The following is a 17342-nucleotide window of genomic DNA, read 5'->3' as shown; positions in this document are numbered from 1 at the left end:
TGCAGAGAGGAACCACCATGAGAACAGAGGAGGCAGCCATCTATAAGCTTAGTAGAGAGGTGTAGAATAGATCCTTTCCATACAGCCCTTAGAAGGGACTAATTCTACTGATACCATGATCTGGAACCTCTAGCCTCGACGAGAAAATAAATTTCTGTTGCTGAAGCTACCCATTCTGTGGTACTTTTTATGGCAGCTGTCACAAATTTAATGGTCTTAACTTATAATAGTGGATCACAAGATAATTCAAAGAGCAGTTAAGACCAGGACACTTGGCTGGCTCAGTAGAGCATGCAACTCTTGATCTCAGGGTTATGAATCTGAGCCCCATGTTAGGCAGAGAGTTTACTTTATTTATATAAATAATATATATATATAAACAAGCAAGCAAGCAGTTAAGACCAGGAATACCTCCCAGAATATTCTGGGAGTTAAAAACAGGGTAATACCTAGAAAAGTGGAAATGATCTTGACATTTGTAAGTATTATGGAAGATAACAACCTTAATATTTCCATGCCTGTTACAGCAGCACCTAGCCAGTGAGTGCAAGGCTGAGAGGACAAACTGAGTAAAAATCACTTCTTGAGATTGTGTAAACAGACAAGAAAGAGACAGAAAAATAATTCTATTCCATTCGTTCACACTGCAAATTATCAAAAATGAATCCAGACTTCTGCTTCTAGCCATGATAAAGTCACCAGAAAAAAAAAAAATGTGTAATATAATTCCTTCTAGATACTGCAAGAGGCAGTGCCAGTCTCATCCCTAAGAAAAGGAAAATAATTATGTGGAACCCCATTATCAATTGACATTTCCCCTGGAAGCATTTTCAGATAGTCATGCAGGAAGTGGGAGATCAAACATTATGGCGGCACTGCTCAGTGAAAGGAGAGAGATGAGAGTTTGACGCTACTCAGGTAGTAGGAACTAGTGGGGCCGGGTAGTAGAAACAAAGAAGCTATAAAGTAAAAGAGTTCCAGATAACTGCACAAGGGTTCCCATGACCACTTGGCTGAATAGTAACTGCAATGTCCAGAGCAAGTCTCCTCAAGTCTAAGAACGAAAACTAAATAACAAAGGGAAAAATACAGAGAAGATAAAACCAAACAATTACTGGAGTGTGCACAGGGCTATACAGAATATTCATTTCAAGATTGGAAATGAATCTGGCCAGAGAGCAGACTGGCCAGAAAGGGGAGACTGCAATGTACCCTGGTCATTCAAAAGAGATCCCCGAGGTCTTAGGAAAGGACTAATGGAGCCTACAAAAAAAGTCTAGTCTGGACCAACACTAACCAAGGTTTAAAGGAGGACTTGAAATAAATTAAACTGGTCACAAAGAAATTAATTTCCTCCCTAAATGAAACTCAAAAGGAGACAATAACATCTACGCATTCAAAAACAGACTATTCATATCTACTATGAATTATAGTAAAAAAAATACTAGACATGCAGAGAAATTGGTGATCTATAAACAAGAGAAAAATTAGTCAACAGAAACAGATTCAGAAATTACATCAGTAGACAAAAAATGTTAGAACGTTTATTTAAAATGTGTTTAAGAATTTGAAGGAAAATATGAATATAATGAGGAAATAAATAGGAACTATTTAATAGAGAAATGGAATTACAAGAACTATATGGATATACCTGAACTGAAAGATACAAGATCTGAAATGAAAATTTCACTGAAGAGGCTTATCAGAAGATTAGACACTACAGAAAGATCAGTTAACTTGGAAGACATAGAAAAAAAAAAAAAAAACCTGCCTAAACTGAAGCACAAAGAGGAGGATAGGGTCTAAAAAGAAATAAAAGAAAGCTTTATGCAGTTGACTTGTGGAAGACATCAGGCAGTCTAACATAAGTATAATCTGACTTCCAGAAGAGGAAAGAGAAATGAGAGCTAGCTAGCTAATAAGTAATAAGTAGGTAAATACAGAAATATAACATTTATCTAATCTGATGAATACTATAAACCCATACCCCCCCAAAAAAAAATTCTATAAAACCATCAAGAAGTAGAAACAAAGGAAACCACAGGAAGACAAACTGCTGAAAACTAATGATGAAGAGAGAAAATTTTAAGAACAATCATAGAAAAATAGACACATTACATACAGAGAACAATGGTAAAAATGACATCAAAACAATGCAAAGTAGAAGACAACAGAACACTACCTTTAAAGTGCTGAAAGGAAAATACAACACTGTCAATCTATAATTTTGTATCTAGAATAAGATTCTTCAAAATGAAGGCAAAATAGAGATAATTCAAATGAAAAGAGTTGAGAGTATTTGTGGTCAAATGATACAACAAGAAATATAAAAGGAAATTCTTCAGGATGAAAGTATTACCAAATAGAAGCTCAGCTCTATATCAAATGGTAAAAAGCACTAGAAATGTCTGTCAGTAAATATTAAAGATTTTTTCTCTTTCTTTAACTTATTTAAAAGATAGCCTACTTAAAAAAAATTCTAACACTGTTACTTGAGGTTTTAACATATCAACCCATTTAACCTGACATTTATAGAACACTATAGGATACATAATATTTTCATGTGTGTATAACGAAAAATCCATCAATACAGACAATATGCTGGGCTGTAAAATAGGTCTATAAACTTTTTTAAATGGAGAATCATACAAGTTATGATTTTTTATCATAATTAAATTATAAATCAATATTAAAATGACTGCAAAATCTTGAAAAATATAATCTCTAAATAAACTACATGGCAGGGCACCTGGGTGGCTCAATTGGTTAGGCATCTGATTTTTGGTTTTGGTTCAGGTCATGTTTTTCAGAGTCATAGAGTGAACACTGAACAGGGCTCTATGCTCAGCATGGAGTCTGTTTGAAACTCTCTCTGTCCTCACACACGTGCTCTCCTCTTTCTCTAAAATAAAAATATAAGTAAATTTTTTAAATAAACCACATATCAAGGAAGAAATTACAAGGTAATTGGAAAATATTTTTAATTGAATGAGTTAAAACACAAAACTGTGTGGCATGTAGCTCAAACAATGATTAGAGAGAAATACTTTCTATGCTTCTATATATGGTTATATTAGAATAGAAAGACTGAAAATTAATGATCTAAGTTTTCCCCTAAAGAAATTAGAAAAATCAGAGCAAATTATTCTCGAAGTGAGTAGAAGAAAAGCAAATCAATTAAACAAAAGAAAAAAGAATTCAAGCAACACCAGTTTTTAAAAAGAGGAATAAAATTGATAAAGCCTAAGCCAGACCAATCAAAAGCAGAGAAACATAAATTACTAATATAAATAAAAATGAGAATATCATAGATGCTACAGAGCATCTTAGAAGAAACACAAAATTACCAACGCCAAAAAAAAAAAAAAAAAAAAAAATAGAAACACCTAAGGAGCCTTATATCTATGAAAACCCTGAATTCATAATTCAAAACTTTTTCAGCAAAGAAAACTCAAGACCCATAGAGGTTCTCTAATGAATTCTTTCAGACATTTAAAAATATCAATTTTACAAATTTTATGAGACCAGGATATTCTTGATACAAAAACTGTAAAAAGACATATAGAAAAGTAAGACCAATATTCCTCATGAACTGAATTCTGTGAAACAATTTTCAAGAAAATGTTAGCAAATCAAAACCAGAAATATATAAAAACAAAAATACAAAAATGAAAACCACATGATTATCTCAATAGATGCAGAGAAAGCATTTAACAAAATCCAACAACACCCTTTCATGACAAAAGCATCCTACAAACAAGGAACAGAGGGCACTTCCTATACCTGACAAAGGTCATTACAAATAACTCACAGAAAACATATTTAATGGGGAAAGACTAGAAGCTTTCCACCTAATAAAATGAGGAATAAGATAAAGATGTCTGCTCTTGTTACTTATATTTAACATTTTTCTAGAGGTTGCAGCCAAAGCAATTAGGTGAGAAAATGAAATAAAAGGTATCTACATTGGAATGGAGGAAGTATAAACTAACTATAATTGCAGATGACATGACCTTGTATACAGAAAATTCTAAGGAATCCAGTAAAAACTGAAACTAATAAATGAGTTCACCATCATTACAGGACACAAGATCAATATAAAAATCAATTGTATTTTATATACAAACAATGAACAACTGAAAATAAGAAAACTATTTTAGTACAATAACATCAAAAAGAATAAAATGTTTAGGAATAAATTTAACAAAGGAAGCGTAAAGTATATATTCTAGAGTTGACAGAATATTGTTAAATGAAATTAAAGAAGATCTAAATATATGAAAAAAATTTTACGTTCATGGATCTCAAATTTAAGATAGTAATATTCTTCAAAATAATCCAGATTCAATGCAATCCCTGTCAGAAGACTAGTTTACTTCTTTGTAAAAATTGATAAGCTGATCCTAGAATTTATATGGAAACTCAAGGGACTCAAAATAGCTGAAATAATCTTGTGAAAGAAAAACGAAGTTGGAACTACTATGTCCCAATTTTAGAACTTAATAAAAGACAACAGTATTAAAGACAGTGTAGAACTTACATAGGAGAGACATATAAATCAATGAAACAGACTTGAATGTCTAGAAACAAAATTATTCATCTATGGCCAAATAACTATTAATTAACAAGGATACCAAGACCACTCAATGAGGAAAATACAGTCTTTTCAATAAATGGAGCTGGGACAACTGGAAAGCTACATGTAAAACGATGAAATTGAATCTTTATCACACTACATACAAAAATTAAATGGATCAAAATTCAAAACATACGAGCCAAACTTGGGGAGACAGGAGAATTGTGGAATCATAGCTAATGGGCCCTGAGTTTCTCTTTAAACTAAAAAAAAATGTTCTAAAATTGTGGCGATGGTTATACAACTCTGAACATACTAAAAATGCTGAATCGCATACTTAAAATGTGTGAATTATATGGCATGTAAATTTCAGTAACACTTTCACCAAAAAGAAAAAAAAAATGACAATACAGTAATACCAAGTGGGCTTTAGTTCAAAACTACAAGACTAATTTAATGTGAACAATCAACACAATTTGCCACACTGGCAAATAAAGGAGATGTATTAGTTAACTACTACTGTATAACATAGTACTCCAAACCTTGAAACTTACCACAAATAATGCTTATTATTTTAACACTCTCAGGAATCTGAGAGTGACTTATCTGGGTAGTTCTGGATCAGGGTCTTTCAGGAAATAATCAAGTTGCCAGCTTGGGGCTAGTTAATGACTAGGGCTGGATGATCCACTTTTAAGTTTACTCACTAAGGTTGTTTATAATATGACAACTGGCTTTCCCAAAGAGCAACTTATTTGAGAGAGAGAGAAAGGGCAAGAGAGCATTCACAAGTTAGAAGTTGCAGTGTCTTCTATAATTTAGTCTCACAAGTGACATGTCGTTATTTCTGCTGTACTGGTCACAGAGACCAATGGTAGCAGACTGCATAAGGGTATGAATACCAGAATACAGTGATCATTAGGAGACACCCTGGAGGATGCCTACCAGAGGACAAAAATCACATGATTACCTCAATAGCAGCAAAGAAAGTTTTCGGCAATTTTTAATACCCATTCATAAAAACTTGAAGAAAGCTAGGAATAAAAGGAAACTTCTTCAACCTGATTAAAAAAAAAAGTGTTTTCTAAAGACATATAACTAATATCTATTTAACAATGAACAAGAATACTCTCCCCTCAAGATCAAGATAAGGCAAGGATATTTATTCTCACTGCTTCTATTCCACATTGCAGTGGATGGTCTAGCCAGTGTAATAAGACAAGAAAAACAATACAGAATAGTACTTGGAAAAAAAGAAACACAAGTGTCTTTTTGGGGGAGACGAGATGATTACATATGTAGAAAATCTTAGGAGCTATGCCACAAGGGGAAAAAAAAAAGGCAAAACAAGTAAGCCAACAAAGACCCTACCAGACTTAGAAGAAAATTAAGAAAAACCACAGGAACTAAGGTCAATTTACACAAAGCTGTTGTATTTTTAAGTGCTAGCAATAATGAAAAATGAAATTTAAAAAATTCCACTCAACTTAGCATCAAAAACCTAAAATACTTAAAGATAAATTTAACAAAATATATGCAAGTAAAAACTAGAACATTGCCAAGAGAAATTTTAAAAACCTAAACAAATGGGGAAATATATCATGTTCACAGATCAGAAGGCTCTATATTGTTAAGATGCAAATTCTCTCCAAATTGATCTGTCAGTTCAAATTCCAATCAAAATCCCAGCAGGCTGATTCTAAAATGTATATGCATGTATAAAGGACACAGGCTAGCCAAAGCAATTTGGAAAAAATAACTTACACTATATGATTTCAAAGCTTCTTACAAAGCTACAGCCATCAAGACAACATGGTACTGCTATAAAGGTAGAACAAGAGAACATAATATACAATCTAGAAATATACCCACATTTATATAGCAAATTAGTTTTTGACAAAGCACCAAAGCAATTCTTTAGGAGAAAGAAATTCTTTTCTACTAATAGTGCTAGAGAAATTACTTATATGAAAAAAATTATATCATACACAAAATTTAATTTGAGCTGATCATAGATCCAAGCCTACAAGAAAGCAGGGTTTTTCTTTCCTCCCCCTCACCACCCACTGATCTCTCTCAAGGGACTCAGAATAGCACATGACACAATGTTGGTGCTGAATAAATATTTGGTGAATAAAAGAACTCTGCATGAAAAAAAAAAAAACATGCCATAATAATAAATAACAGGAAGGGACAGGTGGGACAGTGAATGGTCAAGAAAGGGCTGAGAAAAAATGTCATATGAGTTGATACCTGAAGGTACTACCTCTGCAGTAGATGACAATTCCAAGCAGAGAGCAAACATCATGAAGAACTAGGAAGCAGACACTGAGAATAGCCCATGAGTGAGTGAGGGGCCAGAACAGCCTAAAAACATGGAGGCCAGGTCATCTGGGGTCTTATAGCTCAACAGGGTACCTTAAAGAATTCTAATCACAGAAGTGATGTAACCCACTGTGTGATTTCATAAAAGTACCTTGAGTGTGCGATCAAGAATGCACTGGATGGAGCAAAATAGGAAGAAAACTAGTTAGGAGGCTCTTGGAGCAACCAAGGTGAGAGAAAGGCACGGTGGCACACTTTCAAGGATAGGAGTTCAAGTGTAACACTACAGCTGGCATTCTATTTTTCCTTTTTAAAGATTTATTTATTCATGAGAGACACACAGAGAGAGGCAGAGACCCAGGCAGAGGGAGAAGCAGGCTGCCCGCAGGGAGTCTGATGCAGGACTCTATCCCAAGACCCCAGGATCACGCCCTGAGCTAAATGCCGACGATCATCCACTGAGCCACCCAGGCGCCCCAAGAGCTGGCAGTCTAGCAGATTTGAGCATTAGTTGTAATTTCCATTAGTCATTTCAACTATTTGCTTCACTGTTTCCTTCAAAGATTCCCTTTATGAGGGAAGGGATCATGTCTATTTCATTTCTGTTCTGTGCCCCAAACCCAAAGGCTTACAGGAATACAGTGCATAAGGAGCTGGAGGTCAGAATCTGACATAAGGTAGATAAGGGCTGTCCAAGGAGAAGAGCCATCCTTCTTAGAATGGCAAATACAAGGGCAAAACAGAGAGTACTGGGCTCTACTGAAATCACTAAACATATGTTGACAATGAGCATGGGGATGTTTATTAATATTAGAATGCGTGCTGCTGCCTGAAAGTTTAAGTACAAATGGCACCATCGGATGCTTTTGTGCAGCAGGGAGTCAACTCACAGAATTAATACTCAGTTGAAAACATGACCAATCTGAAAGGTCCAAATAAACATAAATCTAAATCTCTGCTGTCACCAGCATAAAGGACGCCATCCTCCACTTCACCCCTATCCCAGCCCTGGGCCCCTCAAAAGATACTCACACATAAACTACCATTCAGGTCTAAGTTAGTATAACATGCTTATTTTTTTTAATACAGTAATAATAGAGTATCTAGGAGATGGCTTTGAGGGAAATGCTACATAAATGTAAGATAATAATATATGTATTCAGGTGATAGGAACTGTAGTTACAAATATGCCTCTGGAATAAAAAAAAAAAATTAAATCTAGAATCTCAGTACCGCCTGCATTTCTCCCAGGGCAAGAATACATTTAGTGTCCTATTAAATCAAAGAATGGTCCACTGCAAACAGTGGCATGCCTTACCAGCTGGTGTTAACACAGATTGATGCACATGTTCAATCACACTGAACCTGACATTGGGCTTCCTGAAATTTATAATACAGAATGGAAACGTTTTATGTGTTGTAACTTCCCACCCCTTTTAAGGCAATAACTCACCAGGCAGAAACATAATTCACTTAGGATTTTTAAAATCCACACTTAGAGCATCTTCTGGGGTTAAAAATTCGCTGAAATAAAATATATAAAATGGAACTTATTAAAAAATATCATGTAGGAGACTGACAGGAATCATTTTTGATTATCAACGAAGACCATGGGAATCAAAGAATAGGAAGTATTTCTTGTGAAGTATGTTGAAAGAATATTAACACAGAAATAAAATGTAAGAGCATGTAATATAATTCCAACCAAAATTGAAAGTTTGGTAAAGATTTTCTAGTCCTCGCTTTTTCTTTATTTTTCAAAGAATAAAAATTAAGCCATCTGTTTGGAATCACTCTAATCTGTCATCTAATAATAAATGATTTTTTTAATTGGTTCATTGTTAATACATTTATGGATAAACTACTTAGAGGAATATTTTTTGGGGGAGGGTTCTTTTAGCTTTTTTTTTTTTTAAGATTTTATTTATTTGTTTGACACAGAGAGAGAGAGAGAGAGAGAGAGAGCGCGCACACAAGCATGGGGAGCAGCAGGCAGAGAGAGAAGCAGGGTCCCCGGTGGGCAGGGAGCCCAATTCAGGGCTTGATCCCAGGACCCTGGGACCATGATCTGAGCCGAAGGCAGACACTTACCTGACAGAGCCACCCAAGACCCCTTTCAGCTTCTTTTTTAAAAAAATTTTGTTTGCGTATAGTTAGTACCCAATGTTTCATGAAGCTTCAGGTGTACAACAGAGGGATTCAGCTTCTCTATACATTATGCTACTTTGCCACAAGCGTAGCTCCCATCTGTCATCACAGAGTGCTATGACAATACCACTGACTATATTCACTACGCTGTGCCTTTGATCTCCAAGACTTATTCATCCCCTAACCAGAATCCTGTATCTCCCATTCCCCTTTACCCATTTTGCCCATCTCCCCACCTCTTTCCCTCTGGCAACCTTCACTTTACTGTATGTGATTCTATTTTTTGTTTGGTTCTTTTAGATTCCACATATGAGTAAAACCATATGGTATGTGTCTTTCTCAGTCTAATTTCACTTAGCATAATACTCTCTAGCTCCATCCATGTTGTCACAAATGGCATGATTTCATCCTTTTTTATGGCTGTATGATATCCCACTGTACATATATACCACATTTTCTTTAGACAAATGCTTATTTTTGAAGTCAAAAGATCTGAACTAAAAATCTAATTTTATCAGTATCAGGCCATGTCAGCAATGCTGCTTTGGTCAAGTCACAATCTCCTTGGACACCTTGGTTTTGCCACCATTAAAATTTGGCCAAAGAACTTTTCTTGCCTACATTATAGAACTGAGATTGAAGTCTATGAAACTTGGGGAACCTGGGTGGCTCAGCAGTTGAGCAACTGCATTTGGTTCAGGTCTTGATCCTGGGGTCCTGGGATTGAATCCAACATCAGGCTCCCTGTATGAGCCTGTTTGTCCCTCTGCCTATGTATGTCTCTGCCTCCCTCTTTGTGTCTCTCATGAATAGATAAAATCTTAAAAAAGAAAAAAAACTCTATGAAACTCTTGTAAATTATGATATTTTGTGTAAAAACTGAGGTATTTATGTAATTCTAGCTAACCTAAAAGTAACTTCAAATACATGTTTATGATCAACTGCCAAATACAATTTTGCACAAGTAGGACAGTTTATAATTCCATAAGGTACCTTCCATAAGGTACTCGCTATATACTGCTCTCTTCAACTAATGTATTATGACATTTGGCAACCATTTCATAGACTAACAATAAAGTCTTTGGAGCTATGCATCTTCATTAGTATTTATTCCAGAGGGCCTCCCCCCCCCCCATAAAATGCTGTATTTTTATATCTTACTATATCCTAAAATAGACATAAAGCAAAATCAGCCAAGGGGTGCTTGGGTGGTGCAGTCAGTTGAGTGACCAACTAACTCTTGGTTTCAGCTCAGGTCATGATCTCAGGGTCATGAGATCAAGCTCCACGTCAGGATCTGCAATCAGTATGGTCTGCTGGAGATTTCTTTCTCTCCCTTTTCCTCGGCCCCTCCCACTAATGCTTGCTCTCTCACTCTAAAATAAACAAATCTTAAAAAATAAAACAAAACAAAAAACAATAGCAGCAGCAGCCAACGGTCCTTTCCTTGGTTACCTGGTGTAGTTATCATTATCATGGCTTATGGCAGGAGTTCCATCCCACCTTCCAATATAATTTGTGTAATTACACATTTATTACTGAAACTGTGACCCTGGAATTGAATGGATGGCATTGAAAGCCTAACTTCCTGCCAGGCCTCTTGGTGCACCCCAAGTGTTTGTCATGTGGAGCTGTTCCACCGGGCCTTGCATCACCTCTCCTGACACCTTCTGTGCTGCTTCTCAGCTTCCACACAGGTAGCTAACACACAGCCATTCTTTGACCCACAGGACAAACCAAGCCATCCGTGTACCCCAGAGACTCTGGCTTTTCGACCTTCTCAGTCATTCTTCCTCGCCAGATGCTCAGCAGTAACCGCTTCTCCCTGTCAAACTGGTGGGACTCTGGCAACCACTATGCTTGGACTGTTTGAGATGAGCCCTGGTTTCAAAACAAAAACAGCCTCTAGATAGTCAAAATTTTATAGTATAAAATCCACCATGTGTGCATGTATTACATGTACACACGCATATATACACACACGCATCTGTGTACCTATGTTCAGTTACCTAATATTTCCTAAGCATTTGTACTTATTCCTCACATGGGGCTAAGTTCTAGGTGTGGATTATTATTTAATTCCCAGAACACAGGATTATGACCTGAGCCGAAGGCAGGTGCTTAACTGACTGAGCCTTCCAGGCACCCCCATACAAAGGATTTTAGACTGGTATCTCCCCTCTTTCTTCACTCTGCTCATTCTACAGAATTGTAATTGGAGGGAAATTCTCAATTCCTGACATCACTTACTCTTTGAATGGAATTAGTGTTTGTTTCCACTCTTCACAAATGTGCTAGAAAGGATACATATGCTTCTCATATTTCTGTAATAAAAAAATACTACCATTGATTCCTGGCATACAAAGCAGGACACTATGCCAGCTAGCCCCAGGTGTATGTAGCACTGCATACATCCCTCCCACGGGCTGCTTAAATTGGCGTAGACAGGGTTCCAACATCTAAAACACTTTGCTTTGCTGCACGCCTAGCTGACCAAGGTGCTCTCCTTCTCCAAAGGCAATTATCTGGGTGACAAACGCAGGAGAAGAGTTCCCAGGATTGTCCAGAAGCCAAGAGACCAAAAATGATCCCAGAAAGAGCAAGTAACTGAACACTGGACAATTTAGCAGAGACCATGTAAAAATGCACAATTCACATCTTCAGTTTCTAAGACGACAGCTAGCTCATGTGCGAGACAAACTGCAAAAATGGAAGAGAGGCCAGCTCAGAGAGCCACCAGCTCTGACATCACCATGATGTGCCAGTGCTGTCCACTCTGGCACTCCGTCTGTTCACAGGCCTGGTGACATGTGCCCTTCCTGCCTCCCTACCAATGAGGCCTTTTCTCTATTCCACTCACTAATTCTTCCACTAAAGGAAACCGGGTGAAATTTTACTTAGTCACATTGCTGTTCTTTTGAAGAGATTGACTAGTGGCTGAAAATATGGGTCCCAACGAGACCTTCGGATTCAGAGAGGCTCAGCAGAAGATTTCACCTGTGTGTATTTCCTTTTTTTTTTTTTTTTTAAGATTTTATTTATTTATTTGAGAAAGAGAGAGAACGAGCAGGGAGAGGGGCAGAGGGAGAAGTAGACTCCCCACTAAGCAGGGAGCCCGACATGGGACTCAATCCCAGGACCCTGAGATCATGACCTGAGCCGAAGGCAGACCCTTAACTGAGACTCCCAGGCGCCCCACCTGTGTCTATTTCCTGCTTTACTGGAAGAATTAACTGCACATGTCAGGAAAACACTTGTCCTATGAAGTGAAGCATGCCCACTGCACTTGCACAGGGGAGCCACAGTGAGGCCAATCGGGGAAAGCCACAGTCCCCAGTTCCTGTCCTGGCCACAATACCTGCATGGGAGCAGGCCCACTCACCAAGATCCCCAGTCCTTCAGGCTTTATTTAGTGTTTAGGAACCAGAGAGCTTCGGGGCTCTATCTTCCACAGTCACACCCAAGGAATCTCCGCCACTCAGTGGCATTACATTTATGATGATAATGCCCCAAATCATATACTAGCCCAGACCTCTCTTCCAATTCCAGACCCCACTATCCAGGTGCCCTCTCAATGAGACATCCAGAAGGCATCTCAAGCTCAGGACACCCAAACTCAACTCATGACTAGCCTCCCCACCCCCACATCTCCCTTGACCCCTTCCCATTATTTTCCCTGCCCATTTAGCTCCCCAGGCCCAAAGCCTCAGAATCAACCTCTTCTCTCCTCTCCAGAGTCATCACCAATTCCCGGTCATCATACCTTTGAAATCGACCCAGAATCTGACCATTATCGCCACCTGGGTGAATGCAGAAGGAATTCAATTCCTTCTGGAAGCTTCAAAGGAAAATCCATTTCCTTGGTTTTTTTGGCTTCCGAAGTCTGCCCACATTCTTTGCTCAAGGCCCCTTCCACGCTGGATGTATCACTCCAACCTCTTGACTCTGTCATAACATCTGCGACCACTGTCTCTGACCTTCCTGCCTCCCTCATGCTAAAACTCCTTTGGTTACACTGGGCTCACCTCAGTAATCCAGGATAATCTCTGCACCTCAAGATTCTAAATCATGTCGGCAAAGTGCTTTTGGCCATGCAAGTTAACAAATGCCCAGCTTCTGGTGACTGGGATGAGGGCACCTGGGGGCCATTACTCAGCCTGCCAACACCACCTCACTCAGAGCAAAAGCCCAAGTCCTCATGATGCCCAGCAATTCCCATGTGATCTTGTCCCTATTTCCTAACTGAGCTCACCTCTTCCAACCCTCCCCTTGCTCACTGCATTCCAGCCATTGAGTCATGCTGTTCCTTAAAACACATGGCCCATCTCAGGACCTTTGCACTTGCTGTTCCTACTACCAGGAAAGCTCCCTCCCTCGTTTAGGTCTCTGCTTTAAATGACACCAACTTATGAGTGAGGCTTTCTCTGTTGACTCTATGTAACAGAGTAATATCCCCCCCCTCCCATTGGGACACTCCTTTCCAAGCTAATTTTTTTTGCAGAGCATTTATCATCTGATATGCTATCCATCCATCCACTTATCTGCCCTCCTCCACTGCAGGATCACAGGGGAGTCCGTCCCTTGTCAGATCTCCAAGAAATAAGCATAAAGCTGGGGCCCAATAAACAGTTGATGAATTTTACTTTAATAGAAAGTAAGTTCCTTGGAGACAAGAACCAGCCTAACATAGGAACTTAATGAATATCTAAATGAGAATGAAAAAATGAATGGGTGAGTGACAGACCAGTTTGCATCTAATTATAGGCATATGGACCAACATCAAATCAAGGGCATTACTGTTTAGGAATCAGACACAACAGGTAAAGTAACTTATTCAGGGACTCACAGAAGTGAAGGAACATAATTACACAGAAAAAATTCCAGCCAAGCCCCTGACTTTATTCTGCTGTGTCCCTCAACATTTCGGACCTGACAAGTCAGAAGTCATCTGGATACCCTTGCTTGGTTCAAATACTCTTACCAACAAGGCTTCAAGTTGTTAAACTCCAAATTGATTTTTTAAAGGAAATGTCACCGGAATCTCAAAAGCACTTGCTTCGCTTATTTCAATACGTAAAAATATGAACATACAGAAGAGAGACCCTCATCCACACATGAAGATGTGCCCAGGAGCAAACCTGCAGCCAGGGGGATGCTGTAGGGACAGAGAGAACCCACCACAAGCTCATCAGTCCCCAGCACTGCTCGTCACCCAGCCAGGGCAGCTCCAGAGGCTCACCTTAGCTACCGAGGACAAGTCAAACCAGACATTCCCACTGTGGCTGGATGGCTGCAGGATGGGGAGAACCCCAAGACAACGCAACCGCCTCAGCCCTGGGAACAGCAATTGTCACCAAGGGCATCCCTTCTGCATTTTGCAGTGTTATTACAGCCCTGCTGCTTACACACCAGCCCCGCCGGCCACGTGACTGCCACACTGTAGCAGCTCTTCTCCTGCCACTTGGGGAAGGGAGCCAGCACTGGGCTTTATTCACACTTGGAAACCGCTTTCTGGGAATCCTTTGGCTGGCAAAAATGGAAATGAGAACACTACCAGTGGTTAGGAATACTGACTCGGCAAATAGGCTGACAGGGTGCAAATCAAGCCTCTATGACTTGATAGCTGTGCCCCTATGGCTGTCCCTAAGCTCCCGTCTTCTCACCTTTCAAAAGTGGGCTTACGAGTCTTATGACAATTACTAGAGATATAGAAAGAAAAGTACCTGTCACAGCACTTTGGTACAGGAGGCCTTAATACATACTGGCTACTCTAACAGTGATTTTTATATTAATATTTATATTATTCTTGATTCTAAAAAAAATCGCCATTCAAAAATAAAGAATACATATGTCTTTATCTTTAGTTTGTAACAGAAACTCCCAGGGGTTTATCATTTATTTCCAGCTAAGTATTCGCCTATAATTAGGGAAAGCTGCCACGAGGCAGATGTTGAGATTAAGCTTTCCTAGGTATGGCTTAAAAAATAAAATCATTTAGTGACTTTCTCAATTCTACTCTTGAATTAAAAAAATACATAATTTGTTATTGGAGAGTGTAACAGAAATGTTAGATAAATATGACTAGATGTTGTATTTAAATAGCATAAGTGACTTAAGATTTCAAAATATGTAAGTACATATGTAGGTGTTCACCCAGGTTTATTTTTTTAACAAAGTATCATCTGACAGAAATATCTGAATAATGCCCTACATTGCCTCTTTGCTTGAAAAATGAAAATAAAATACACTTAAAAAAAATTTCTCCTAATCATAATAACCAAGGTAGCATGGAGTGAGCTTTTCCAAACTACATAAGAAATAGTCCTGGGGCACCTCCGTGGCTCAAAGTGTCCAACTCTTGATTTAAGCTCAGGTCAAGCTCTCAGGTTTGTGAGACCGAGCCCCACACTGGGCTCCACATACAACACAGAGTCTGTTTGAGATTCTCTCTCTCCTTCTTCCTCTATCCCTTCCCCCGCCCATATGTACACACAGGCGCGCTCTCGCTCACTCTCTAATAAATAAAATTAAAGGGATCCCTGGGTGGCGCAGCGGTTTGGAGCCTGCCTTTGGCCCAGGGCGCGATCCTGGAGACCCAGGATCGAGTCCCACGTCGGGCTCCTGGTGCATGGAGCCTGCTTCTCTCTCTGCCTGTGTCTCTGCCTCTCTCTCTCTCTGTGACTTAAATAAATAAAAAATAAATAAAACAATAAATAAATAAATAAATAAATAAATAAATAAATAAATAAATAAAAAGAATTAGTCTCATACATGGAGAATCTGACTCAGTAGGTAAGGGAAGAAGTAGGTACCTGTATTCTGCAAAAGCCTCCCAAGTATTACTAACAGTAACCCCTACTATTAACAATCATTGTACAAATTTTCTTTTGACAAGGAGTTCTGTGTCTTACAACTTTTGCAAAGACAAAAGCCTTTTGTTTGTAGCCTCCTAATAAAGTGAGATGTGTCTACTTGTAAGTCCATGAAGAGAAGGGGCTGAGCTACATTGCAGTCCTTGAAATCAGAACAAACTCCTCTAGACTTTTTACAACTATAAAGTTGCTGATGAGGATGGGCTAAGGGGGGGCTGAAACTTTGTTCCATGAAATCACGTGAATGCTTTTCCTTTAGACCAGGGCTGCTCCACAGAACATTCTGGCTGACGGAAACTTTCTCTACTTCTGTTTCCCAAGGGGTAACCATGAGCCACCACATGTGGCTCCTGAGCAGTGGAAGTGTGGCTTGTGGCTTCTATACCTGGAAGGATTGCTCTGGCTGTGCATGGCCATCCCAACACCTTGCTGAGGCCCTCATTTCATTAACCGGTTCAGTAATGATTCCTTAAGCACCCCACCTCAAGCCTAGCACATGGCAAGCATGGGGCACAGGGCAGGGAGCAAATACAAAACCCCACCCTACTCTCCTTGTGCTTACATTCTAATTAACAATAACTGGCACCACTCTTTCATATCACCAGACTCCTTTGAGGTACTTGCTCCAAAAACTCTGGGTTAAATGTGTTCTTTTTAAATTATGGTATCTTGAAGCAGAAAAGCCAATATTCATAGCCTGCGAAACAATACAGCTCAATGGAATGAAGAAGTCAGAGGATACAGAGAGTCTGTATGAGCAAAGAGAGGCAAATGTATAAAACCTTTCCAGAGGGGTAGAATAATCCTCAGCCAGAGAGTAACAGGTTTGAACGATATGATATTTTTGAGGGAGGTCAGAAGCCCACTCTGGCCCTGGTGAATGAGCAAGGAGAGGATTAGGAGGCATCGGCCACAGGAGCAGGACCAAGGGATTCCCAGCTGGAACCCACTTAACAATTCCCCCCGGGAATGGAGTCAGAAGAGAACCAAAGGCATGACCAGAAAAGGTATTTCACGCAGCTGTAACAAATACTTTATGTAGTATGAGTTTTCAAGGGATTGAAAAAAATTAAAAGATTTAAAAAAAATAAAGAGTGATGGTTTGATTAGCACATTTTTAAGAATCGTCAGCTGGCACACGAGGAGCCTCAGACAAGACCATTACTGCTCAGCTCGGGCTCTCCTCCCTGCCCCGGGCAGGGGCCGCGCTGGCTGATCCTACATCAGCACTTTCTCCAAGCCTGGGTGCCATGTGGCTGCTGAACGCGGCCGCAGGACAGGTCAAGCCCCGAGCAGCTGAACTCTGGTCAAGGACAAACGCTCCTAGACACAATCAGAACAGGCACCTCAGTGGAGGCTGCCTGCCAAAAGGAGAGAGGGTTGTTCAGAATTGGCGCATGTGGATCATTGTTATTAATTAA

General features: G+C 39.1%; 1 protein-coding gene across 6 annotated transcripts in view; it reads right to left on the bottom strand.

The window, feature by feature from the left end:
- RSU1 (Ras suppressor protein 1) overlaps window positions 1–17342 on the bottom strand; it is a 249472-nt gene that overhangs the window by 166646 nt on the left and 65484 nt on the right. The window lies entirely within an intron of this gene.

The sequence above is a fragment of the Canis lupus genome, chromosome 2 (assembly GCF_003254725.2).
Source record: "Canis lupus dingo isolate Sandy chromosome 2, ASM325472v2, whole genome shotgun sequence".
NCBI lineage: Eukaryota > Metazoa > Chordata > Mammalia > Carnivora > Canidae > Canis > Canis lupus.
This window is presented reverse-complemented; position numbering and strand designations above follow the sequence as displayed.